Below are 22,104 nucleotides of genomic sequence, written 5' to 3' on the forward strand. Positions count from 1 at the left end.
ATAAATACATACTTTTATTAACACGTCTGCTTTGTCCGACGTGGAGTATGGTACTGTTTTTTAGTGAGCAGGTGTTTGTAGATATGTGCGCTGTGATCTACGTCGCTCTTATAGTTCAGTCCTGTGTTAGTCGGAATATTAATAATGTGTAACATTTCTAGTGTGAAGCGTTTGTTATAGTGTTGTTCCTGTTGCAGTATTTTAGTCTCATCAAAGTTTGGTGTGTGGCCGCTGTCTGCACAGTGGGCCATGAGTGCTGTTTTTTGATTATTAACTTGATGGCAAAATTTAAAATCAGACTTATGCTGTGAAATTCTCGTTTTGAGTTTGGACTTTGTAGTACCTATATATATATTATTGCACGTTTCATCGCTATTGCCTTTACATGGTATCTTGTAAACTACATTATTTTTTTCCATTATTGGTATTTTCGATTTTGTTTTGTTAAATATGTTTTTTAAAGTGTTCGTAGGTTTATGTGCAATTTTTGTAGTTTCTTTATCATAGCAGTCAGATTTTGCTAAACGTTCTGATAGCTGCGGTACATAAGCCACCGACTTGAAAATAATGGGTTTATCGGGGGTTTTTAGTCTATTTAAATTTTTGGTTTTTCTTAATAAAGTTTTTATGGTTTTTTTCGGAAAATCATTGTTTCTTAGTAATGTGAAAATTTCTTTTTTAACTTCTTTGTGGTATACTTCATCTGAAGTCTGCAACATTTTCCGTATACAGCCCTTTGCTGTATTCATAATCATTGTTTTCGGATGTTTTGAATTAAATTTTATAATTCGTCCTGATGCTGTAGGCTTTTGATACCACTTTAGTTTTAATTGATTTCCTCGTCTGTTTATTATGGAGTCCAGGTATGGTAATTCCTCGTCGTTCTCTAGTTCTATACTAAATTTTATATTTTTGTCAAAAGTGTTTAGTGTGTCAAGTGTGTTTCGTATTTCATTTTCTTTTATTATGGCGAATAGGTCGTCGACGTATTTGGTAAGTATTCTTGGTTTATGTCGCAACTTCAGCATAGTATCATCTAATAATTTTTCCATAACTATATCCGCTATTATTGGGGATGTGGGTGCACCCATCGGCATTCCTTTTAGTTGCGTATAGATAGTATCATTGAATTTGAAATATCTGCTCTCTTGAATGCAGAATTTAATTATTTCCATGAACAGCGTTTTTGGTATCTTTGTGTATTCTTTAATTGTATTCCATTTCTCTTGTATTATTTCAAGTGCCAATTGTATCGGGATGCTAGGGAAAAGCGAAACTACATCAAAGGAAATAAGCTTTTCATCTTCGTATATGTATGTATTGTTTACTCTTTCTTTAAACTCAATTGTGTTTTTAATATTGTACGTAGAACTCGCCGTTACGTTTTTTAAAATGTCTGCCATATATTTGGACAGTGTGTAAGAAGGTGACCCAATTGCTGAGCATATTGGCCTTAATGGAGTTCCTTCCTTATGAATCTTCGGGAGGCCGTAGATTCTGGGTGGCTGTGCGGTGGTTGTTATCATTCTTTTTCTCTCCATCTTTGTGATTATTTCCATGTTAAAAAGTTTTTCTACTAGTGCATTATTCTTGTTTTGTAAACGTGATGTTGGATCCTGTCTCTGAACTCTATATGTTGTTAGATCCATTAATATATCATCCATTTTCTTATTATACTCTTCAATTTCCATTGCCACCGTTTTATTCCCTTTGTCGGATGTTAAAATTCTAATGTTTTTATTTTTATTCAGGAATTTCTTAGTTTGCTCCACTGTATCTAAAATTGCATTGTCTATTGTACAATGTTTGTTTGTTGTTGCATGATTTGATATTAACAAAGAGAGTTTTGTGCGAGCTTCCTCCTGTTGATTTTTGCTTTTTATGCTTTGTACCAAATCTTCGCCGTCTGCTATATATTTAAAGAGAGGGAAATTCTTGTTATCTACAGGTAGTCCGAACTTCGGCCCCTTTGCTAGCAATGCTTGAATATCTGGCGGGAATTCCAATTTGGTTTTGTTTACAAACCACTCTTTATGCTTGGTGTTGTTGGTGAATACTTCATTTCGTTTCGCTCTAATTTTCTCATATTTCAGCTCTTGACGTTTCTTTAAAGTTGTTGTGGTTTTATTAGCGACATTACTCTCGCTATCCAGTAATTCTTTGAAATCTTTTTCACTCAATTGTATTTTTAATTTGTTGGTTAATTGTTCTCTTTGTTGATTTAATCGTTGCAATATGTAGTGTTTTTGTTTTATAAGTAAGCTTAAGACTTTTGTAAGGAAAAAGTGTGTATGTCTGTGTAACATTTTATCTATGTCCGAGTGCTTGTCCAAGTCAGATACAAATAAATTCTTACATCTAGTGGAGTTTTTTATAAAATTCGGAATAATTTTTGATTTCCTACATTTTAATAGGAACTTAATACTTGATTTTACTTTTACCAATTTTTTAGATGTAAACTGCAGTTTGTTGATTGTTTCTTTGGCGTTTTTGTTGTTGTTTTTTATTGTAGCATATCCCATGTTTGGTTGTTTATGCCTGCGGCGTGCCTTCCGTCTATATAAATTATGAATTTTTTGGCGACCTTCTCTATTCTTTGTAAACTAAGCTAGGATTAATTTTGAACGTATCATATTTTCGTCGATAGTTCAAGAGTGGCGATGTTGAGTTCATAATTGCAATATGTACATATAGTGTTATATTTTAGTTCATAAAGGGTTAATGCGCAAGCATAGCAATCATATTTTTGACATTTGCTTTATATCTTTTTTCGTTGTCATTATTACTTCTTGCTTACTTATCCGTGCAACTTACTGCCAGCATAAATTCAGTGCTCTAAACCATTTTATAAATCCAAATAAAATACTATTACTTAATACAAATAAATGAACATCATTTGAGTCCCGCATTCATTTATTTGATTGGATAACACTGGTAAGCCGCTTCCTGCATACAGTCCACCGCATCAGGTAAACTGCATCAACAAAGCCGTTAATAAACCCAATGTTACATACAAAATACAAATTCTTAGTTAACTCATTATTCCTTTATTGAGTGCCTAATGGAGTAAAATATCTAAACGGTTTTTTTTTGGCATTATTTATATGTACATTAGGGGATTATGTGAATAAAAAATAAGTAGAAACCTCTAGATTTCAAGAATAAGGCACAAAAAATATTTGGTTGTTTTCAAAAGAAAATTTCCATGCAATTTGGGTACATATTTGCACAGTTTAATTGTGCTGTTGAATTGCGTAAGGCCATGTGATATAATGTTTGTACTTTTAACGAATAAACAGAGAAAAGTACAGAAGCTACACTAATTAGCTTTATCTGTTTCCAACTGTAAATTTGTTCAGAGTTGGGAGCAGCGCACAAAGTTTCGAACAGCAACATTGCTCTAAGTTAAGTGGGTTGACATAATCAAGATCCGGTGTTAAGTGTTAATGAGACGTTACTTGATTGTGGACTTAAACGTCTCTTCATCCTTCCCATATTCGTTAAATTTTGTGATTTCTATAGCGATTTCACACAGAAGCTTAATGAAATAATTAGCCAAGTTTTATACATTAAAGTCGTTAATAAACCCAATGTTACATACAAAATACAAATTCTTAGTTAATTCATTATTTCTTTATTGAGTGCCTAATGGAGTAAAATATCTAGACGGCTTTTTTGGCATTATTTATATGTACATTAGTGGATTATGTGAATAAAAAATAAGTAGAAACTTCTAGATTTCAGGAAATGGGCAGAAAACAAATATTTGGCTGTTCTCAAAAGAAAATTTCCATGCGATTTGTTTACATATTTGCACAGTTTAATTGTGCTATTGAATTGAGAAAGGCCATGTGATATAATGTTTGTATTTTTAATGCATAAACACAGAAAAGTACAAAAGGTACACTAATTAGTTTTATCTGTTCCCAACTGAAAATTTGTCTATTTTATACCGCCACAAAACCAGAGTTGCTCTAAGTTAAGTGGGCTGACATAATCATAACTACAATATTCAGTAATGCAAAATGGTCTTTATTACATAACTTTAAGTTACTTCACAATAATATTTATACTTCACAACTAATAGCGTGCTTAAATCAAAACTGATTAGTCATTTCCCAGCTTGCGCTGCTTTTATACTCTCGGTTTCCTCGCTCACCCATTTCTCCTAAGGTCCAGTAATTTCTCGAGCTTCATGCTTGGTTACCAGCCATATACATGTATATGTGAGTACTACTTCGCCTGATGATTACATGTGTTTGTGCGTATCTCTCTGTTGCCTTGTGTGTATGTGAGTAAATGATGATTGATTTGTTTACGTACACAAGATTGACAGCCTGTTTATTGTTGTTGTGCCTTTATTTAATAACCTTAGTGATGTGAGTATCACCTAGTGATGCTGGTATTCGTCACACTGCCCTCCACCTAAGTCTGATCGCCCCGATCAGACCAATCTCGCGATCTAACCGCTGCTAGCCTCTCCAAATGAACCTCCCTTCTATTTCGTGGGTTCCAAATGATCAACTGCACCAAAATATGAATGGAACACCTTTCCGCCGGTGTGGGATGTATAGCAGTACCAAATCTTCCTCCAGGAAACCTTCCGAATTACTGTCCTTGTCGTACCTGTGTTTCATCCTACTACTCGTTATCCTGGACCGTTCCATCACACTTTGTTACTTGGCCAATGAACTACTTCGCAGAGCTTGATCTTGATGGATTTACTTTGTATTGTCAGTATCATCTTGACGGTACACAAGAGTAGGGTGCCCTGGCTTGCTGAACCCTTTCTCCAAACTGTAATTAAGGGGTACATCCTTTTTCTTATATTGCATAATTTTTCTTTGCATGTCGATCTTGATGCCATGGTCAACCAAGAAGGCCACTCTCAATATGACTTCATCGACAATCTCCGCCACAACGAATTTTGTAGAACCGTGACCTTTCCAATTAAGACTTCACACATAACTTCTCTTTGGACTTGGTTATACTTGCCAGTGACCGTACGCAACCTTGCTCCAGGTAATGGCCTTACTCTTCTGTTGACCAAATCAGATCGGATTAAGGAATGAGATGCGCCCGTATCTACAGTCAGTACACGCTCCTTGCCATCCACATTTCCTCTGACGGTAAGACTGTCGATTTCCTTTTCCGATTTGTGATACAGAGATAACGGGACATTCCACACCTGGAGCTAGCTCCAGATCTTTACATCTGACTCGCATGGCGAGTCTTCAGTATTTGCCGCTAGGTTGGTCTCTCTAACATTATCTATTGGCTTTTTCTGTTCTGATAATAATGTCGCCCTGTTGGTTCTTCACTCTCTCGTGAACTTGTTTGTGCTTTTCACAAAATATTTTCCACTTAATAAGACAAAGGTCACATTACGTACCAATAGAGTTATTTTGCATAGCGCCAGGTTACCACGTTCAAGAGTTCAACATGGGGGTAATATTTTTTCCAGAAAAGAAAGCGCCATAAATGATGATAAGCATTTTTTTCTAACCGCCAATGCAGTTGCATATGCATGTAAAGAAAACACGGTTTGCCTTAGTCTTTACAGTCAGTGGTCACAGCACACGTTAATGTAGTCTGGTAAAAATGGGAGTTGCCGTTCCTCTTGGTTAAATCATATTTAAATTCAACACCAGAATTTGATTAAAGACAATTTGTTAAATGTGGTATCTGTGTTCTATATATTTACCTATCAGTAAATACTTTTAGGAAAACTCGGCTGTACCCCATAAAAATTTAATTTCAATTTAATATAAGTTCAATTTGGTTTAGATGAATAAGTCCTTTTGAATTTTTTAGTTTTAGTTTTACATACATGATTTTGGTCTTTAGCCATTTCGCAGTTTGTGTGACAAATCTTTTCTGCTTCGCATTAACTGATGCCATTTGGGAGCACGAAGAGAGATGCAGCTTTCCGGCATCTTTCTCTTTCAACTCATTAGAAATACCCCGCTTTACTACTATCACATACGGGTTTTCATAGGAAAACTTCCTGGGTGATACTTCTTTCAAAAACTATTCATGTTCTTTCGGAAACGCACATCACATCGGGACTATTCCAGGATAGATTGGGACTATTTTAGGGGCGTTTCGGGACTGTGCTCGGATTCTATTCCTGTATAGTTCACGATGGGGGCTGTGTTTTGAGAAGTGACTTTTTCAGGACTGTCTGGGACATTTCGGGATTATATGGATGGTTTCGGAATAAGTTTAGCCACTGTGATCGTAATCTTGTCGATATATTATCTTATATATTTTCGTATAAATATCACGGAAGATATTGCGTAACAATTTCGGAATTGTCTTTATATTATGTCGGGATCGTTATTGAGACTTTTTCGGGATTACCTTGGACCGTTTCGAAACGGAAAATTGTTTGAGAATCATATAGGAGGTATTGCTTTTGGATATTTTTGAACTATCGCCGGATTATATTGGAACTGTTTTCGGAATTATTTTAAAACTATCATTTAGTCAAAATATCAAAAAGGCAATTGGCTCCTACCTTAGAAATAAGTACCCAATTTATATGATGTATATTGGAACGATTTCCCGTCATCAAATTAAAAAAAAAAAAAAAAAAAAAATAATATCACATTTTTTCTTATTTCTCAAATCTTTGAAATCACAGAACCCTATTCAAAACACCTATTCACACCTTGAGCATAGGTCTGCATCTTTGACGGATATCAAATGGCATAGTTATTGCACTGTGTATAAGTATTATATCTGCACTTAAGCCTGTATTTGTCTTCTGGTATGTGCATGCATGAGCGTGTTTTGCGGCTGAGCTAGACGGTTGCTTTTCTTCTATTCTTAATCATTAAGTATTGCAATCATATTGGTAACTAATTGTTTTTTTTGCTATTGGTTAACTAGTAATCTAGTTTCGATATATGTATGTATATCCGTATAGAATAGAAAACAAGTAAAATCGGTTTTATACACAGTAGACCGTCTGTCCTTCCGCTCGGTCGTTAACACGATAACTTGAGCAAAAAGCGATATACCTTTACTAAACTCAGTTTAATTTGATACCCATATCGTACAAACACATTCTAAAGAGACCCTGGTCCACCTTTATGGCGATATCTCGAAAAGTTGTTCACCTATAGAACTAAGCCCCATGCCCTTTTAAAATACTATTAACACCTTTCATTTGATACCCATATCGTACAAACATATTCCAGAGTCACCCCTGGTCCACCTTTATGGCGATATCTCGAAAAGGCGACAACCTATACAATTACCACCACTCCCTTTTAAAATCATCATTAAACCCTTTTATTTGATACCCATATCGCACAAACAAATTTTAGAGTAAACCCTGATCCACCTTTATGGCGATATCCCTAAATGGCGTCCACCTATAGAACTATGGTGCACTCCCTCATAAAATACTCTTTAATGCCTTTCATTTGATACACATGTCATACAAACACATTCCAGGGTTACCCTAGGTTCATTTTCCTACATGGTTATTTTCCCTGATATTGTCACCATAGCTCTCAACTGAGTATGTAATGTTCGGTTACACCCGAACTTAACCTTCCTTACTTGTTTTTTTTTTGTTTATGAAGAAAGTGTTTACACACTGACATATGGCTTTATAACAATAGTTTAATTAGTTAAAAATAAGAGTTGTTTGCTGCGTAAAGTCACTAAATGCCGTCGGATCTGAAAATTGAAACTTTTTAGGCTAGTTTGATTATATTTATGACTTATGGCGTTTCAAGTGTTTTTGACTAATTAAGGGCTTTTGACTAAGGCCTTTTGACTATTCAGACTAAACGTAGCGAATTTTAATTAAAACTTTGGATTAACAACAAAGACTCCATCCACGTACGTCAATAGGAAATATATTTTGTTTACTGTTAGGTTTTTTTTTGTTTATGAAGAAAGTGTTTACACACTGACATATGGCTTTATAACGATAGTTTAATTAGTTAACAATGATGCATGAGCACCTTCGAATTTCCTCATCGTCCTCGTCAAATATTTTATTTCAATTGTAGCCGATGTCTTAACATTGTCACAAACTACCTCCGCAATCTCCGTTTCATTCCTTTCACCTTTGTCACTCGCCTTTTGCGGTGTTCCCTCAGCTGATTTTGTCACTGCAATTACTCTGCTTGCTGTTGATTTTGCTGTAAAACGTTGAAATTATTTATTTTACTGTACATACCTACACAGCAAAAAACTTTGCGAGACAAATTCATTTCAGCTCATCAAGCATGAACTATACGTGGGAGATAGATTAGCAAGAAGTGCACCTCCTCTGCTGGATCAGGGCAAACACGATTTTGTAATTATACTTATTATGATGAAATAAACGATTCCTCGATTTAGTATTATCGGTATGTATCACTGATTCGCAAGAAAAATACATAAAACAAACTTTGACTACAGCACCTATAGATTGATCTCTATCGAGCCCTTGCTCGTCCAATCACTTTAGATTCTTTCAAAACTTGCAATCGTAGACACTGTCGCTGTTGCTTCGGCTCATGCGAATTTGTTTTTAAGTAGGCTTCGTTATCCTACCTATTGTTGTATCGATAAGGACACTCCCCGAAAGCCTTGGGGAGTGTTGTCGGTGTTGATGGTCATTTGCCGGTACGTTCCGGTAACAAGCATCATCAAAGAACTAGCTGGACCATATCGGGAGCGATGTGGTATAACCACATGAAACCTTCCCACCCCCTACGTGATGACAAATAATAAATATAGCTCTCATCTCGATACTGTAGGTGTTTAGTGCATATAGTGAATACAACTATACCGATACAACTCCTCAGTGGCAGAAAAAAAAAAACGATGGACATAACATAATGGAGGTAGGTAGAGAAAATCCTTCATGCATACTAGGACTCAACCGATTCGAATTTGATGTCAGCATATGAAGGAAGAGTGATGGAGAAAAGCAATAAATGTTATTTATTCCGGACCTGTAGATATGGCTGAGTTAGCATATGAAGAGATCGGTCCAGGTCGTGGTGAATTTCGTAAATATCTCCATATAATCGGAAAGACTCAATTTTCTTAGCTGTGAAACCATAAGACAAAAAAATCTGTCACCTTATGGGAAAGCAATGATTTCGCTTATAAACGAAGAAGGGTGGAGGAAATAGTTCCTGAGCTATACCCGGCCGGCTTTCCTGATGCACAACATTGGCTTATCACAAACACTGAGCTTACAGTCTGTAGTGACAGCGAGAACGACCTTTACTTTTCTCTTGGTGTATATTTTAGGCGAGATATATTCGTAGGAGGATGAAAATCAAGGAGTTTATTCGTCCGCTCCGCTATTATCCGTTCTCTATTGAAAGAGATGGATAGCACTCTTACTACTTAAAAATTTGGCTCGTCAATGCAAGTTGAGCTTTAGAAATACTGGGCCAAACACAGTGATATTAATATATTTTTGATCACACAGGAATACCCAGAAATATGACTGCTGAACAGTATACGGTGGCTCTGCACATACCTTTCTGCCGCTGAGACTTTTTATTGCACTTCATTCTTCGACCATAGACGCCACAGTTCGAAACTTTCATAGTAAATCGTAAGGTCGAGAGTATGCTATCAATCTCGGAGATCACTATACATGGCATACCACATGACAGCGATCCGCATATATTATAACACAACCTCCTCTTTTTAGGGTGAGGAGGATGAGAAAGCTGAGCACTTTCTCTGCATCTGTACAGTCTGTGCTTTGATTAATTATTAGACTTCTGAGCCTGATGTGTTAAGAAACAAATACCTGAGTTATTTGACATCCGAACACTAATGAAAAAAAGCCTAAAATCTTTATTTGTCTGCCTTCTTCTAAGACACGCGATGTCAAGTGGACCAACCTTCAAAACAAAATAAAAACTCTGAGAGTTTCGATCCACAGTGTCTAGTAGGTTTTAAAAAAACAGTATATGGGCGCTTACTTTCTGAAGCTTTATGCGTATTGATTTGTGTTATGTTAAGCTTTTAAGCTTGTGAAGACGTAAGCAGTGTCGAGTTTACATGTTCATCGTGTGCCTTAAGTATTCTTCAGATATATGAGCAACGTTGTTGGCCCAACCCCATGGACCACTTACGTCGATTTCTATAGTGTTGGTTGGACTAGCTGTTTCAATCGGATCTGAAACCTAACATTTTGTGAGGCCCTTAACGATGGATGTTTCGATCCATGCCTTTCCTGCTAGATGGATCATATGCTACTCCCATCTCCTTTTTATCTCCCAAACAGATTGGAAGTCTACTGTCGATTCATCGAGTGCTCTATCCTCCTTTGATGTATTAACATCTGAGTTTTCGTTACATTATATCCCTTTATGACTAGAAAGCGCGTATAAATGTATGATCGCACTGAACAAAGTTTCTCTAATAGTTCTTTGCATTCCAGGACACTTATTGATGAAGTACTGTGCGCTATTATTGCCTTAAAACGCCTCCTGACTATCAATATACGTATTTTGCTGCGACTGCCACTTAGCATTCTGCTTTCTTCGCGGCCACAATTTCCACCTGAAAGTCATTACAGTGATCCGGCAGCCTCGGGATCTACTTTTTCTGGATCGACTTGTAAACAGCAGACTAGATAAAATGTAAGGCGCCATAACCTCCGAAAAGATATATTCTTCCAATTTGTGTCGGGCTTCTTTAGTTTTTCCTACAAGTTGGCGGAGGGGACCTACTTTTTTTATGTCGACTCCGAACGGCATCCGTAAGGCAAGGTTTTCCCTGAGAGCAGACCCGAACCCCTCTGTTAATTTGGAGCCATCGGTATTCACGTGTATATTATATTTCGCCATTTTGGCACCCTTGCGCCAACCTTTCGGCTCTATTCTGGCCTAAAAATCTCTTTCGAAGTTCAAAGTCTGTTCACCCCTTATTAAATTGCGCTATTCTGCTTTGGCAATGCTGTTGATTTTTTTCTTCTTCTTCGCTATTTTACATTTTCGTAAGAAAATTGGTCAAACACGTAAAACAATAATGACATGGAACAAACTTACCATGTCTATTTAAATAGAAAATATGAATTGTTAATTTTTTAATAAGATATCTTAATTACTTTGATGTTTTTTATTTGGCCTGTAGAGTCATAAGCAAATAACAAGGTTCCCTTTTATCTGCTTACTAAATAAATAACAAATATCCTTAAAGAAGGTAAACAATGTATCGAAACGCGTAGTAGGACTTAGGAAACCTTTTTTTTCAATAAGATTTGGTCGTCAAAATGACTTAGTATAAAATACAATAAATATTAATAATTTTCCAGTGTATCATATTAGTTTCCAGTAAGGTTGAATGCAAGAAATGCGAAATCCAAGGACACCATCTGCATGCAATACAATTCGTTTGACTTTTGCTTACTTTACATTAACTATCATTTTAGTTCAATTTAAATATTGCGAAAATATGATGATATCTTGGTAATATGTAAGCGGCTACTTTTACTAACCCCTTCAACTAATATAATGCATGAGTAGCCAAACTATTTAAAATTACGCCTCAACAATTGTCTCTTTCCGCCTGCATTTGCACGAAAGGGTAAGCTTAGTACTTGAGCAGGTGCAAAATTTGATCAAATCAGAGTTTGTGTTTTGACCATTTAAGAGTTCAGCTGATTGCATTATTCTCAGTTTTTAGCGGTTGGTTTTGGATAGTTCTCGTAAATTTTTGGTGCCTGAACAAGTAATCCTCTAGACCTTTTCAACACACTTTAATAAGGGCAAAATCTGTCAGAGCTGTGTGAGTTTATATGAGAGTCTGAAATGTTTTTTTTTCTAGGATAAAGATAAGATCAGGAGTTTGCGCTCTATATAACAGTACAATATGTGGCTGCATTAGCTAATATTCCTTTTTTTGCATCTTGCAAGATACGGACAGTGGCGACTTGCAAGATACGGAGTGGAGCGACGTAAGTGAGTTTCTTTTTTCTCTTTGTGCCACTGACTCCACTCAGCTGACCAATGTAGGAATCACGTTTTTTAATAAGTGGAAAATCCTTTGGGATCATCCCCACAAAGCATGAACGTGAAGTAAGCGAAGCACTTTTGGTGGATCAAAAACCTAAAAGATCGGTTGTTAAAAATTAATGCGCCGAGAAAAACTTGTAAGCGCTTCTCTAAGTGGTTTTTTTGGGTACTTTGCTCATTCCAAAAAATAAAAGGTCTGTTGTTAAAAATTATTCGCTAATTAAATCCGCTGAGAAAAAATTGTAAGCGCTTATCTAAGTGCCTTTTTTGGGGTACTCAGTTCCTCGAAGTTAGCGGTCACCCTCGAAAAAACTGCCTCATTTAACACAGATCGAAATGTGGTTTAGCTGGTATTTTGTTGCGTATTAGTCGCTTCTTACTTGCGAAAAGAAAAATGTGGTCACTCTCTTTAATTAACGAATAATAAATGCGACTTAGCTGGAATTTTCTTGTTTGAAGAACGGGACTGCAAAGTTTTTAAGATGTTGTGCAAATATTGGACTTATAAAGTTTCTAGAGTTATAAAGTGTCTCATATATCTAAAGAGAGAAAAGATTGCTAACAATAGATATACTAACCTCACCCTGCCGTATATGGTTATAAGTAAGGTCTCGTTAGTAAAAGTAGATGTAGTAAGTGCGAGCTGCTGGACGAAACGGTATCCAGCGCCTGCGAAGTCAAAGCTCCAGCTCTAGGAGCTGCATAATTTCCAGCTTTCGAAGCATTAATTAAGCCAGGTACTAGCAAACTTCTAGTATTTGCCCAAAGGATGGAATTAATCTATAACACAAGTCCTGGTACCTTACTAAAGATTTTCCGGTTGGTCGCTAAACAAGTTCTCGTAACACTTTGAGCACATTCAGTCTATGTAAGATCTTATTTGACCGATGAGTCCTAGCCTGCTGTGAAATTATTGCTGTATAGTGTAATAATAAAATGACTGGCGCAAGATTAAAAAGTTAGCGTCATCGTCTAATCATTTAGAATTAGATATTTATCACAGAAACAAAGACATTTAAAATAATTTTTATAATCTACTCGAACAATATCATTGTTGAAAGAAAAAATCAGTTTTTGTTATTAGCTAATAGCTAATGAACAGACATATTCAAAAAAGATATGAAAAGGTAAGGGTATTTACAGTTGTTGCAGAAATTATTACGGAACCCTCAGCGCAGCATATTGTGGCGACCAGAGGTATCTGTTCCCGAGATGGTCGGTGTGGTACCTTTATGGTGCTTTGTTACCGGAACGTACTGGAACTATATCGGGCAAAGGACCATCAACATCACTAATACTCCCCCAAAACTTTCGGGGAGTGTTTTTATCATTAATACAACAACAACAATACAGCGGTATCCGTACCGTCACAGCACATGGAAATTAATCTCAGAATGTTGAACCTATATCAACTTCACGAAAGCTGACTGGGAAAGTTTACTACAATTTATCGCTTTCCGCAACAGGTAGGATACCAAAATTTTGTTGCACTCTACTAATCTAAGCGGAAACCACCACGATGTTATACCATAATCCACATACTTGGGTATGAATGTAGAAATTGAGTGACTTGAAAACATTCACTGTTCTGGGAAATATGAAACAAGTTCTAGAATGTCCACGAAACAATTTCTGAGAACTCGGATTTAGAAAAGAGTTTTTGAAAAGGTCTTCTCAAAAATACTTTCAGATTGGCATTTTCAAACCGATTAGCTTATGAAGTAAAATATGTAGCTTAAAAAAGCAATCAAGTATAGAATATAGATGCACAGTGACCTTTACTTAGATCTATTGTGCTTGACATTTCAGCCTATTACTGTATGTAGAGGCCTTTAATGTATTTATGTGCCTATTCAGTCTGTTTGCTCAATATCCAAGAGGACTAGAGTCACATCACTTAGATGGGAGAATTTGCGTTTGATCCGCCAGCTCAAGAAAGCGATAGATTTATATATTGGATATATTCAATTTACTTGGTGATATCGTAGACTACAGTGCTCCTTATTAACCAGTGAGACTTCTAAGGTCCTTTCCGCTTAGGTTAATGAGTTTGGCTGATACTATCCTTTCTGAGAACATACAAAATTTGGCCTATCTTTGCCCTGGACATTCAATCCAGTGTTGTGCGTACTGATTTATTTCCCAGTGCTGTGTGTCCACAAAAGGGCTCTGCACCATAGAACGTTGCTATAAAACCCTGCATGTTCCTAATGCCGTCTAACCCATACAAAAATTAGTACGATTTCTTGAAGTTTAGTCCATAGATACTGGCTCCTGTTTTCCGTTATCAAACTTCTATCCATCCGTGAACCACACCTCTGATTCTGGGTGAATATATCTGTTTTCCAAAAATATGTATGCACAACGCACAACTTAAAGTCACATAAGATTCTGAGAGTGGTTGCAATATGGGATTTTCAATGAATATTTTTATAACCTTCATATGCCCTGTCATGTTTCCATTATCTAGCCCAGAAGCTTAACTTCTATTAAAGGCTTAATATATATAATAAAATTATTGATAATACCAAAAAAAAATATTTCAAAAAGTTGTTTGCATTGAATGAGGCAGTCATAGAAGCAGAAAAAGTGGTAGCAACTGTGATGACAACAAAGTTGGTGACCTTATCAAACAAGTGTGCATATATGTATATGTTTATGAATTGTATATGTGTGAGCATAAAACAATGATTATAAAATTTTTCTCAAAATAAACAGTTGAGCTTTAAGCAAAGAACTAAATTGTGACAGTAGTTAAAACATTTTTTAAACTATGTAGACAAAGAAAACCAAATAACTGACTTCCCAAACATGTTTGAAAATAAAGCTTAAACAAAATACGAATAAAACAAATAATAATAAAAAGGAAATAAAAAATTTTTAAACATTTCTTGTATATAAATGGATAAAAATGAGTGAAGAAGTTATCCTTATATAAAGACGTTCCGTACGATTTTTCTTAATATCCCAATCCGTGCGCCACCTATAGAAACTTTTTGTATTATGTTTTATATTGTCATCGGCCGCTGAATTAAGTTTGAAATTTCAAATTTCTAGCTTATCGAGAAGTAACTTAAGAGCCGGTTTAAATTTTCCAAATTATCATCTAATTATTTCGATCCGTGCCCCACCTAACGGAATTCTTTCCTTTTGTTCCTTGTCTCGGTGTCTTAGAAGTTACTTAGAAAACAATCTCAAATTTCCCAATTTCCAAACTCTTATCCAATTATTTCGATCCGTGGGCCACCCAACGGAATTTTTTTTTTCATTTTGTTCCTTTGTCACGGAGTCTTAATCTATTTGTGAAGTTTCACGTTTGTAGCTCAATGAGAAATTACTTAAAAATCAATCTCAAAATTCCAAATTTCCAAATTCTTATCTAATTATTTCTATCCGTGCGCCACCTACCGGAATATTTTTCTCATTTCGTTCCTTTGTCACGGAGTCTTATACTGTTTTCACACAGAAACTAAATGATCTCATTTCACCTGCTAATGAAATCGTAAATTTTTTGCTTTCACACAGAAGTAAATGCTCGATTAGTATGAAGGATGAGACAGACAATCATGGCGGAATGATACAAGGTGGGAGCATGGTGACATACCTACAAACAGAAAAAATTCCATGTACTTGTAAATTCGATGGACAAATGTCAAAATCGTACTGCGCCGGTAGTTGATGTATCAAATCAAATAAAAAAGGTTATAATCAGTTGTTCGATGCGGCCACCTTGTATCGTTCCGCCATGCAGACAATGAAATTTGCTTTGAAAACTAAGAAGCGGAAACGGAAGCGGAACGCTGCCAACAGAGTTGCATTGTGCTTTTGACTTCATTAGGCATTCGATTAGCTATTAATGAAATAATAATAGATTCGAATTTTGTAGGGAAGATTGAGCTCAATAAGCGTCTTAATGTAGAAAACTGCCTTTATTATTCAATAAGCCGTCTGTGTGAAAACAGTATTAACCTATCTGTGAAGTTTCATCATTTTCATTTTATCGATCTAAAAATTCTAAATTTCCAAATTCTTATCTAGTTATTTCGATCTGTGCGGCACTAGGGTGGCCACAAGAAATCAATTTTAGGTTTTCCACTGGGGCACCCCATAAAATATGCCAATAAATTAGAAAATGATTATTGCAAAGTTTCAGGCCAATCCGATAATGTTAACACGTGCCTCATTGAGGTCCAAGTTAGGAAAAACAGCGATTTTTCAGAAATATTTTAGTGTTTCGTCAGTAAAAGTGAAATATTTATGCCAGGAACTTGACTCGTATACCATTCGATAGGTAATTTTATTTTTATTGATTTTGATCTAATAATATTTTTATAATACGGTTATTTTTAGCAGTATTTAGCATTTATCAGACCAGGTCAGAGTGGATATCCCTAATTTTGAATTTCCATGCAAACGTCTATGGACATTACAATAATATAATACATTTATTTTTAACATATATTTATTACCTCAAACATATATTGTTACAAAGTTAAAATGTTTTTTTTTTTTTTACATTTCTGATTTACTTATGCATACATATATTATAACATTATACTGCGAACTAAAGTAATGGTTTAGATAAGGTAGCTTTGGAAGAATCCGGAAAAGATGACTACACTCAGATACAACTTGTAATAGAAACTGTCGTTGTTCTTCGTCTTTTTTCAATGATGAGTTGAAATCTTGGATTAATTTTACTGCTCTCTCAGCTGTGTCACTAACTACTCTTTGACTTTTCACTATCCTATAAGATTTTAAATAATGCTGATTTGCACATCACAAATCGGGATCAAAATTTAAAAAATCTGTATCAATTTCAAATCTGTTAAAAAAGTGTAGGGTGCGAGAAGAAACAAAGTAATCAATTTCTTTATCTAACAAACTGTCAACTTCCTGCAAATTAACTACTGCTTTTATATCTCTGTCGTCAGAATTAGTTTCGTCGTTTTCCACTTCGGACATTAATTTTCTGACCATTCTTGTTTTGACGTTTTTTTCCATCGCTCGTTTTTTCGTCATCGCAAAATAAAAAAAACAACTTGCTCCGAATTTATTATTTAATTAATTATTTTAGACAATGCTTTGTCCGTAATTTGTTTGTCAACTGTTCTGTACTGAACTAACGATTTAGTTAATTGTAGGTCTTCGTTGGTGGCTTGTGTGGGTTCGTGGGCAGTAAACCATGCTTTTACATAAATATTGACTATAAACAAACATACATCTTTAATGCTCTTTCTCTCAAAATCAGTTAAAAACTCTTCCCTGAAAAGATATATTTTAAGGCAATATATGACTTTTGCCTTCCATCTGGCGTGGTGAAAAGCTTCAGGTACCCTAAAAGTAATTTTTCCCACCGGAAGACGTCCTACACAAATAAGGCAAAGTTGAATAAAATCTTTATAACCATCCGTGGGTTAATGATTGTTTAAGTGTGTAATACGAAAAGTCGAACAAATATTTACCAATCCTTGTGAAATTTGGTAGGCGCTTAGATTCTAGGACGATAACTGTTTTCTGTGGAAATGGGCGAAACCGGTTCAAGCCACGCCCAGTTTTTATACACAGTAGATCGTCTGTCCTTCCGCTCGGCCGTTAACACGATAACTTGAGCAAAAATCGATATATCTTTACTAAACTCCGTTCACATAATTATCTGAACACACTTTGTATTCGTAAAAAATGGCCGAAATCCGACTATGACCACGCCCACTTTTTCGATTTCGAAAATTACGAAAAATGAAAAAAATGCCATAATTCTATACCAAATACGAAAAAAGGGATGAAACATGATAATTGCATTGGTTTATTGACGTAAAATATAACTTTAGAAAAAACTTTGTAAAATGGGTGTGACACCTACGAAATTAAGTAGAAGAAAATGAAAAAGTTCTGCAGGGCGAAATCAAAAGCCCTTGGAATCTTGGAAGGAATACTGTTCGTGGTATTACATATATAAATAAATTAGCGGTACTCGACAGATGATATTCTGGGTCACCCTGGTCCACATTTTGGCCGAAATCTCGAAAACGCCTTCACATATACAACTACCACAATTCCTTTTTAAAATTCTTATTAATACCTTTAATTTGACACCCATATTGTACAAACACATTATAGAGTCACGCCTGGTCCACCTTTACCCATATCGTAAACAAATTCCAAAGTCACCCCTGGTCCACCTTTATGGCGATATCTCAAAAAGGCGTCCACCTATAGAACTAAGGCCCACTCCCTTTTAAAAAACTCATTAACACTTTTCTTTTGATACCCATATCGTACAAACAAATTCTAGAGTCACCCCTGGTCCACCTTTATGGCGATATCTCAAAAAGGCGTCCACCTATAGAACTAAGGCCCACTCCCTTTTAAAAAACTCATTAACACTTTTCTTTTGATACCCATATCGTACAAACAAATTCTAGAGTCACCCCTGGTCCACCTTTATGGCGATATCTCGAAAAGGCGTCCACCTATAGAACTAAGGCCCACTCCCTTTTAAAAAACTCATTAACACCTTTCATTTGATACCCATATCGTACAAACAAATTCTAGAAACACCCCTGGTCCACCTTTATATCGATATTTCGAAAAGCCGTCCACCCATAGAACTAAGGCCCACTCCCTTTTAAAATACTCATTAACACCTTTCGTTTGATACCCATATTGTATAAACGCATTCTAGAGTCATCCCTGGTCCACCTTTATGGCGATATCTCGAAAAGGCGTCCACCTATAAAACTAAGGCCCACTCCATTTTAAAATATTCATTAACACCTTTCATTTGATACCCATATCGTAAACAAATTCTAAAGTCACCCCTGGTCCACCTTTATGGCGATATCTCAAAAAGGCGTCCACCCATAGAACTAAGGCGTACTTCCTTTTAAAATACTCATTAACACCTTTCATTTGATACCCATATCGTAAACAAATTCTAAAGTCACCCCTGGTCCACCTTTATGGCGATATCTCAAAAAGGCGTCCACCTATAGAACTAAGGCCCACTCCCTTTTAAAAAACTCATTAACACCTTTCATTTGATACCCATATCGTACAAACAAATTCTAGAAACACCCCTGGTCCACATTTATATCGATATTTCGAAAAGCCGTCCACCCATAGAACTAAGGCCCACTCCCTTTTAAAATAATGATTAACACTTTGGTTTGATACCCATATTATATAAACGCATTCTAGAGTCATCCCTGGTCCACCTTTATGGCGATATCTCGAAAAGGCGTCCACCTATAAAACTAAGGCCCACTCTCTTTTAAAATACTCATTAACACCTTTCATTTGATACCCATATCGTAAACGAATTCTAAAGTCACCCCTGGTCCACCTTTATGGCGATATCTCGAAAAGCCGTCCACCCATATAACTAAGGCCCACTCCCTTTTAAAATACTTATTAACACTTTTCTTTTGATACCCATATCGTACAAATAAATTCTAGAGTCACCCCTGGTCCACCTTTGTGGCGATATCTCGAAAACGCGTCCACCTATAGAACTAAAGCCCACTCCCTTTTACAAAACTCATTAACACCTTTCATTTGATACCCATATCGTACAAACAAATTCTAGAAACACCCCTGGTCCACATTTATATCGATATTTCGAAAAGCCGTCCACCCATAGAACTAATGCCCACTCCCTTTTAAAATACTGATTAACATCTTTCGTTTGATACCCATATTATATAAACGCATTCTAGAGTCATCCCTGGTCCACTTTATGGCGATATCTCGAAAAGGCGTCCACCTATAAAACTAAGGCCCACTCTCTTTTAAAATACTCATTAACACCTTTCATTTGATACCCATATCGTAAACAAATTCTAAAGTCACCCCTGGTCCACCTTTATGGCGATATCTCGAAAAGGCGTCCACCTATAGAACTAAGGTCCACTCCCTTTTAAAAAACTCATTAACACCTTTCATTTGATACCCATATCGTACAAACAAATTCTAGAAACACCCCTGGTCCACCTTTATATCGATATTTCGAAAAGCCGTCCACCCATAGAACTAAGGCCCACTCCCTTTTAAAATACTCATTAACACCTTTCATTTGAAACCCATATCGTACAAACAAATTCTAGAGTCACCCCTGGTCCACCTTTGTGGTGATATCTCGAAAAAGCGTCCACCCATAGAACCAAGGCCCACTTCCTTTTAAAAAACTCATTAACACCTTTCTTTTGATACCCATATTGTATAAACGCATTCTAGAGTCATCCCTGGTCCACCTTTATGGCGATATCTCGAAAAGGCGTCCACCTATAAAACTAAGGCCCACTCCCTTTTAAAAAACTCAATAACACCTTTCGTTTGATACCCATATCGTAAACAAATTCTAAAGTCACCCCTGGTCCACCTTTATGGCGATATCTCGAAAAGCCGTCCACCCATAGAACTAAGGCCCACTCCCTTTTAAAATACTCATTAACACTTTTCTTTTGATACCCATATTGTACAAACAAATTCTAGAGTCACCACTGGTCCACCTTTATGACGATATCTCGAAAAGGCCCACGCTCTTTTAAGATATTCATTAACACCTTTCATTTGATACCCATATCGTACAAGCAAATTCTAGAGTCACCCCTGGTCCACCTTTATGGCGATATCTCGAAAAGGCGTCCACCTATAGAACTAAGGCCCACGCCCTTTTAAAATATTCATTAACACCTTTCATTTGATACCCATATCGTAAACAAATTCTAAAGTCACCCCTGCTCCACCTTTATGGCGATATCTTGAAAAACCGTCCACCCATAGAACTAAGGCCCACTCCCTTTTAAAATACTCATTAACACCTTTCTTTTGATACCCATATCGTACAAACAAATTCTAGAGTCACCCCTGGTCCACCTTTGTGGCGATATCTCGAAAACGCGTCCACCCATAGAACTAAGGCGTACTTCCTTTTAAACAAATTCTAAAGTCACCCCTGGTCCGCCTTTATGGCGATATCTCGAAAAGCCGTCCACCCATATAACTAAGGCCCACTCCCTTTTAAAATACTCATTAACACGTTTCTTTTGATACCCATATCGTACAAACAAATTCTAGAGTCACCCCTGGTCCACCTTTGTGGCGATATCTCGAAAAGGCGTCCACCTATAGAACTAAAGCCCACTTCCTTTTAAAAAACTCATTAACACCTTTCATTTGATACCCATATCGTACAAACAAATTCTAGAAACACCCCTGGTCCACATTTATATCGATATTTCGAAAAGCCGTCCACCCATAGAACTAATGCCCACTCCCTTTTAAAATACTGATTAACATCTTTCGTTTGATACCCATATTATATAAACGCATTCTAGAGTCATCCCTGGTCCACTTTATGGCGATATCTCGAAAAGGCATCCACCTATAAAACTAAGGCCCACTCTCTTTTAAAATACTCATTAACACCTTTCATTTGATACCCATATCGTAAACAAATTCTAAAGTCACCCCTGGTCCACCTTTATGGCGATATCTCGAAAAGGCGTCCACCTATAGAACTAAGGTCCACTCCCTTTTAAAAAACTCATTAACACCTTTCATTTGATACCCATATCGTACAAACAAATTCTAGAAACACCCCTGGTCCACCTTTATATCGATATTTCGAAAAGCCGTCCACCCATAGAACTAAGGCCCACTCCCTTTTAAAATACTCATTAACACCTTTCATTTGAAACCCATATCGTACAAACAAATTCTAGAGTCACCCCTGGTCCACCTTTGTGGTGATATCTCGAAAAAGCGTCCACCCATAGAACTAAGGTCCACTTCCTTTTAAACAATTCATTAACACCTTTCTTTTGATACCCATATTGTATAAACGCATTCTAGAGTCATCCCTGGTCCACCTTTATGGCGATATCTCGAAAAGGCGTCCACCTATAAAACTAAGGCCCACTCCCTTTTAAAAAACTCAATAACACCTTTCGTTTGATACCCATATCGTAAACAAATTCTAAAGTCACCCCTGGTCCACCTTTATGGCGATATCTCGAAAAGCCGTCCACCCATAGAACTAAGGCCCACTCCCTTTTAAAATACTCATTAACACTTTTCTTTTGATACCCATATCGTACAAACAAATTCT

The 22,104-nt window shown here is 36.4% G+C and overlaps 1 protein-coding gene across 9 annotated transcripts in view; it reads left to right on the forward strand.

Annotated features, from left to right (window-relative positions):
• The first annotated feature begins 2,808 nt into the window (after window positions 1–2,808).
• Gr64e (Gustatory receptor 64e) overlaps window positions 2,809–22,104 on the forward strand; it is a 176,231-nt gene continuing 156,935 nt past the window's right edge. For 3 of the 9 annotated variants that reach the window (XM_067787299.1, XM_067787313.1, XM_067787305.1), the window contains exon 1: window positions 12,618–13,459. The gene's annotated coding sequence lies outside the window, so the exon portion shown is untranslated. Of the gene's footprint in view, window positions 2,935–12,603; window positions 13,460–22,104 lie in introns of those variants that run through there. The other 6 variants (XM_067787306.1, XM_067787311.1, XM_067787308.1 and 3 more) reach the window with 4 other exon arrangements.

Source organism: Eurosta solidaginis, chromosome 5 (genome assembly GCF_040869045.1).
Source record: "Eurosta solidaginis isolate ZX-2024a chromosome 5, ASM4086904v1, whole genome shotgun sequence".
NCBI lineage: Eukaryota > Metazoa > Arthropoda > Insecta > Diptera > Tephritidae > Eurosta > Eurosta solidaginis.